General features: G+C 42.7%; 1 long non-coding RNA gene across 1 annotated transcript; it reads right to left on the bottom strand.

Moving 5' to 3' along the window:
- Nucleotides 1-2,528: 2,528 nt before the first annotated feature.
- Nucleotides 2,529-4,052, bottom strand: LOC114697349. Its single transcript, XR_003735150.1, has 2 exons — nt 3,312-4,052; nt 2,529-2,971 (listed from the first exon to the last, which is right to left on the bottom strand). It is a non-coding gene; the product is annotated as an uncharacterized LOC114697349 (long non-coding RNA).
- Nucleotides 4,053-7,019: the final 2,967 nt, after the last annotated feature.

Raw genomic sequence — 7,019 nt, 5'->3', positions numbered from 1 at the left:
ATGGTGCTGCTGACTTGTTGGTTATGGTTTTCCACACACTTGTGGGTTTAGGACTTTTGTCTGTATTTACTGTCATTTTAATGGAAAATCAGGGGATAGAAGATAAATGTGAATATTCAGTCTGCTTTATTTTCTTTTTTGCAGTACTAGAAATTGAATCTAAGACCCAGATCAGGCAAGCAGTCTACCACTAAACTCTGTCTCCATCCCCAACTTGCCCAATATTTAATTGGCCACAGTTTATGCTTATCTAGTTATCACCCTAAGATAAAAGCCTTTCTGGAGAATGCTACTCATTCTCCAACAATGCTTACTTAGCTCAATATATGGGCCCTCTTAAATGCTAATAAATCATCTGTATTGAATGAAATTGGAATTCAACGAATTTCTCTTAATTACCCTGCTCTAGTCAAGAGGTGGTGGGATACAAGTGTGAACAGCTTCCCGTTGAGGGAGGCCTGTTCTAGGGTGGGGTCACCGTAATCATAAGTCATCAGGGCAAGTTCTGTAAGTGGTGCCACCACAGCACAAAAAGTGGACATTTAGGGGCCAGTTATTTTCATTTATTTACTTACTGTGTGCACCCCCACCCCTGTTGCCACACCTCTGTGAAGTCAGAGTTGTTGATTCTCTCCTTCCACAATGTGCATTCTGGGAATAGAACTCAGACTGTAAGGCTTGGGGGTAAGTGCGTTCATCCACGTAGCCATCTTATTGCCCCCAAGGATTTCATGCCTCTTCCCTTTTGACATTTATGTATGTATGTATGTATTTGAGGGGTGCATGTGTGCCTCAGGACACACGTGGAGGTCAGAAGACAACTTCTTGTTATTTTGTTTTTGCTGGCTTTTTAAAATTGCTTTATTTGGGAAATGTTCTGCTTACAAAAGGGCAGCTACAAACTAGAGCGACCTCTGTAACCATGCCTTGCTTTTCTCAAGTGACAGATGGGTGGGTTCCAGGGAAGTGAGGCAGATGGATGAATCCAGAGCATCTCCCAAGTTATTTCAGGAAACAGAGTAACAAAAGGCAAAAGTGAAATTCCCATCAAGGAATTCTAACAACTTAACTTTTGCATGTCCTGTGAGTGGCCACATCCCCCACTTTGGGTGGGAAGGAGGTTTAATACTGCAGACCAATCCAGATATGTATAAAGAAATATCTATCTCTCGATAGTCAATTTTTTCCTTCCAGCATGAGTGCAAATGTGGGCGCAATGTCACAGCACCCCATACTAACATTGCAGGACAGTTAGTGTTTATTTCTGCAAAGATTTCGTTTTTCACAGATTAAAAACCATCGGCTGATGCTTCTGCATCAACGGTTCTCTTCTTTACCAGTAACTAAAAACAAAGCTAAGTGATTAAATGGGCCCCACTAAAAAGAAAAGAAGATGAACTTCGTTTTCTGTGACTGTGCTCCTAGTTAAGAGCCACCATGCTGTCTAAATGACACTCATAGTCAACTCTTTCCAAGTCTTTTTCTTTTATATATATTTTCAATCAAGTCGTGTGTCTGCGTGTGGGCATGTACATGTGAATCAGGTGCCAGAGGCCCTGGTTCCCCTGGAACTGGGGTTACAGGCAGTCGTGAGCTGCCTGACAAGGGTGCTGGGAATCAAACTTAGGTCCTCTGCAAGAGCAGTAGGTGTCTTTAACTGATCAGCCATCTCCAGTCCCCAAGTGTATGTCTTATATCTTAATGTCCAAGACCCCTTCGAACCTTGGAAGCTGACTGGTTGCCAGCACCCATCTCCCTTTCAGTTCTGATTTTCAGTGACATCCCACAAGATAAGGAACTAAAGCAAATCCTGTTCAGAAGGAGCACAAGAAGGAGCACGCTCTTATGGAGGCCCTGAAGTGTATGTGTGAAAGTATAGCCTTGTATTTTACCACATACACCTGAATGATAGAATCAAAATGGAAGAGTCTTTAAAGTTGAAATCAAGAAGGCAAAGCCTCCCTTGTTCTAATAGTAATCACGTTGGAACATGTCTGTCTTAGCTAAGGCTTAATCAGGACAACTCCACCTCATGATGGATATAAAATACACAGAGTAACTACTAAGCTATTTCTATGACTAAGAGCTACAGTAATCTCCTTGTCTGAGGGGAGCATGTGCCAGTCCCTCCAGTGGATGTTTGAAATTGCAGATAGTACCAACACTTAGCTATACCCTGTTTTTCCCATTCATACGTACAGTGTAGTGTGGATGCCCTGGAAAAGGGATGATTCATACTCTGGGTGAGACAGCAGAAGGCCAGAAGATTTCATCATGCTACACAGAATGGACTGAATATAAACAATTCCAAACATACCAGAATTTTCCATATAACATTTTCAGATAGTAGTTGGCCAACAGATAATTGAAAATCCATGGATAAGGGGATACCAAATGTATAAACTCAAAATTGATAAGGATTGATTGTCTTTTCCAAGCTCATCAAACTGTAAATCTATCACTCTTGAGTGTTAAATGAACAGAACTGGCAGCAAGATGGTGTTCCAATAGCTTCTTTGGTAGAGGAGTCTATTAGGCATCAAATATTTTATTCACAGCATTAAAATTGATGTAATTGACATTCCTGAAAGTCATTTATACATTTGCAGCTGGTTGATCTAAAACTCACAATATGGAAAAACTGAATTCTTGGAGAATTAGGGAACTACTAGAAAGAAGATGCATTTCATTCAGATCAACAATGTTAAACACTGGCATTTACAATATTGTTGAGCAAAACACATTCTGATTGATTTAACAGTCAAAATGCAACTTCCAAGTACAGGATCTATAATTCAAATGCAGCTCTTTCATTTCCTTATTGGCGTGCTGAGAATAAGCACATGACTGACCAGAATCCAAGTGCAGTATGTACCCAGACTATGAAAGTCTCCAAATCAATATGTGAAAGTAGTTGAGTGTATCTTTGCCAAATTTGACTCTGTGAAATAACTTGCTCTTCTTCTTTGGGCTATAACGAAAATATGTATTAGACCTGGTTAAGTTCACAAGATAGAAATTCTTTGTTGTTTCTTTATAAGAAACATACATGTGTACACTCATATATACATATCGCAGTAGCTTATTTATATCTATTTATAATGCATACATAAGTGATCCATATATATAATATATGTATGCATTTGGAGTCAATCATTCATTTCCTACATTATCCTCCCCCCCCAAATTCTGCTCCCTCATCCCATTTAATGTAGCCTTAGGAAGTACAAGCAGCCATAAAGTTCAAGGTCACAAACAAAGGAGTTCTGCCAGCCACTGAGTGACGTCTACAGCAACCAACCAGCACTCACCATTAAGTTTTCTGATCTGCAATCAATAGTCAGTGCAGGGTGTTCCACAGTTGCTTTAGCTCAGGTCATGAGGAGCAGGGAAGGAAGGGGTGGAGTCAGAGTTCAGCTCTGTGGGCTTTCCTCCAGTCTTTGACAGGTGCCAGGAGCCCACGAGCCATAGAGTATCTTCCAGGACTAAAATCCCCATTCAACGGATATCAGCTGCCCCCCAGTAAGCACCAGCCTCTGAGGTTATAATGGGGGAAATAGACCTAGTCCCGCCCTCAAGGCTCTCACAGCCCAATGGAAAAGATGAGGCCGCTAGTTGAGGTAGAAATCTAATTTTTCCTACTACCGTTTGTTAAAGAGTTTGTAATTCTTCATAACTTTGTAATGCTACTGTCAAACACCAAATTTTCATGTATTCATGGACATGTTCCTGGGCTCCTTAAGATAAAAGATATGAGGCAAGCACAGAGGCACACAACAATGCTCATAGCACTCAGGAGACAAAGTCAGAAGAAGAGTTCAAGGCCAGCCTGGTCTACATAAGCCATTCCAGATCAACCAGGACTGCATACTGAGACCCTTTCTCAAATAAATAAACAATAAAACACTCACTGAAGATTCTATTGCTTTAATTATATACTCTTACATTTTGCCAATTGTTAAACTTATAGTAAAGTCAACAGAATTTTCTAGTAATCACCCGTATTCCTATAGCTTGGATTCTGCTCTAATCATTTCACTATCTTTTTTGTGAATCCAGCCATCCATCACCCACCCACCCAGACATCTATCACCCACCCAGCCATCACCCACCCAGCCATCCATCACCCACCCAGCCAGCCATCTATCACCCACCCAGCCATCACCCACCCACCCAGCCATCACCCACCCACCCAGCCATCTATCACCCACCTAACCATCACCACCCACCCAGCCATCCATCACCTACCCAGCCATCACCCACCCACCCAGCCATCTATCACCAACCCAGCCAGCCATCACCCAGCCAGCCATCATCCAGCCAGCCATCACCCACCCAGCCATCACTCACCTACCCAGTCATTCACCCTCTCATCCATCTGTTGACTACCTTCTTTTTCATGTATTTCCAGTTAAACTGTAGGCACCACCACACTTTTCTTTAGATACAACACAATACTTTAAAAATTATAGTTTTGTGGTAAGTTTATAGTTTTACTGTTATCAGAGCTGGATTTTTCAACTATTTGACATTTAAAAGAATTTCTTACTAAGAATATGAAAACTTACCAATGCTGGGACAACAGCTTATTTGGTGGAGAGTGTTGTGCTTTTGTTCCTTTCGCTTGGTGTCTGCTGCGCTCTTAGCTTACCTGTGCCTGGGATCTGTAAAACTCAGAGAAGTATACAGTTCTGAACTCAGCTGCACGTTGCCAAGCAGGAGGCCTAAGTCTACCTGTGAGGGCAGAATGTTCCTTGTCTCCTAGTTTTTGAAAAATACATTAATAGACTTTTGGGAAAAGAAATTCTCTCTCTCTCTCTCTCTCTCTCTCTCTCTCTCTCTCTCTCTCTCTCTCTCTCTCTCACACACACACACACACACACACACACACACACACACACACACATTTTATAATTGAAATCTTTAGTAACATGGCAAGCTATACTTTCTGTATAACATTTCAAACCCTTGTCTTCATTATGGGAGAACCCCTAAGAACTGAGATTCCTTGGGGACAGCATTTCTTCCTTAAATACAGTTTTGCTCTGTTCTGTCCTGGAGAATGATTTCTTGTTCTTGTAGATGTGTCTGTGTGTCTGTCTATTTCTGTTTAAACTAAGATCAAAGCACCTGGCACAAAATAGACACCCAACAAAAGTTAATCATTATGCACAATAAAAATACTGGGCTTCTGTTGATCACAGACCCTGGGAGCTCAAAGTGCTCACCTTTCAGTGTGACATGAAGTGAAGTCAGAAGGTAGAGACATCCATCAGGCACTCCTAGAGACTCCTAGAGAACATTCCCTCCATACCCTCCAAGGAGGGTGGTTATTTAATTTCTCAGAATTATGAATGCTAACTAGTGGGAAGTGACCTGCCAGAGTTCTGCCTGAGAGGTCAGCAGATGATCCGATGAACGCACTCAGAGATGGGGAGGGCTTGGGACTCAGAAAGGATCCTGGGAACAAATGGGAGAACTCCGGATCCCAGCTTTCGGCACTTCCTCTCCCGTCCTTCTTCAATGACTCTTCTCAAATCTCTCCCCAGAGAGGATTTCAAACACAGTCACAGTCAACTACAAATTACAGACTGTTTAAAGCATCACCTTTCCCAGGGACAGAAGCACACCTTAACTGTGGATTGGCTTCAATGCAGCTCCCGTAGCACTGTCTGTGGGCATTATACAGGGCATGTAACACTGAAACTAGAGTCTAGCAGATAGGAGTGCCATTCTACACGCACCCCTGTGTGTCTGGATACATTTTATTAGTCGACAGATGTGAAAGAGAGTGCTAAGCTCCACTTCCCTTGAGGTGTTTCATTCTTACAGGAAAATCTCTAAAATAATAACTTTGTGGTTAAAAAAAATTCTGCTCCTCCCCCAGAAATGGCCATCATATGAAACAAATGAGATCATAGCCAAGGCCAGTAAAGCAAGACACAATTATTTCACTTCAGATAGGAACACTAGATAGCGCTAAGCATGCTGGGTGGGGGGGGGGGGAGCAGGGCCAAGAAGCCTGAAACCTAAGCATTTAAATTATCAAATTAGAAAGGGTAATCACGATTAGTGTCTGGCTTGGGGAGATTTATGTTTTCTTTTCCCCAAATGTGAGTGCAAGTGTTGTGAGTCCAAAGCTCCGAAAAACCCAAGCAGATGCAAGAGATCCTGCAGAAATCGACCAGTCATTTCAGCAAGTATTTAAGCAGAAAAATCACAAACATCCAGGCCAAATTACAGTTACATTTTCCAACAGTCAGGATTCAGGGATAAAGGGCTTTCCTGGCAATGTTGTTCTGTGGTACCCTTATCTTGCTCTCCTGGTTGGTTCACTCAAGTGTGGTGGGTCAGCTTGCCCACCATTCATGTCTCACTTTGCCAACCAATGTGTCAGTTACCCAGGGAGATCTGGGGAGGTCTTGGGAACTTCAACTTTATTTCACCCTGCTTTTCAAGATGGAAGTTTTATTCAAAATGGCTTCAGTTTGGTTCCTTCTTACATAAGCTGTGGCACATGTCTGGATGATGATGAGCAATCTGCTCTTAATCTCTGAGATTGATGGCATACATTGCAAATTCAAAAGTATTTTGTGTGACGGTGGCATATTACAATGTAAGCAAATATGGTCTGGGGTGCTCTGAAGACCCGAAAACTGGAGGAGGAACTCAGACAGGAAGGTCCTGAGATCTGACTGCTGTCTAAATGTGCCACTTCCCTTCAGCAGCAGGTCAGTGTTTTCCCCTGTCTGAGTCAATGCTCCCCTGTGAGGCAGGGATTCTGTCCTCTGCATCCTGTGGTTGGAATGTGGCCACAGAGGGTGGGCTCTGGCCGTGGTCTCTGTCTCATGGCCATCAGCTTGCCCCGTGGGACTTGAGCTCACCACTCATTGCCACTCCAGCCTACCAGCTCTTTGTTCACCTATTGCCATTTCAACCCACCAGCTCTTTGTTCGGACTCTGGCCCATTCTTGCCTGGCATCCCACAGTCTCCTCTTTGCTGATCTCATCTTCAAAAT

This window comes from Peromyscus leucopus, chromosome 5 (assembly GCF_004664715.2).
Source record: "Peromyscus leucopus breed LL Stock chromosome 5, UCI_PerLeu_2.1, whole genome shotgun sequence".
Lineage (NCBI taxonomy): Eukaryota > Metazoa > Chordata > Mammalia > Rodentia > Cricetidae > Peromyscus > Peromyscus leucopus.
The sequence above is the reverse complement of the archived record's forward strand: the minus strand, read 5'-3'. Positions and strand labels throughout refer to the sequence as shown.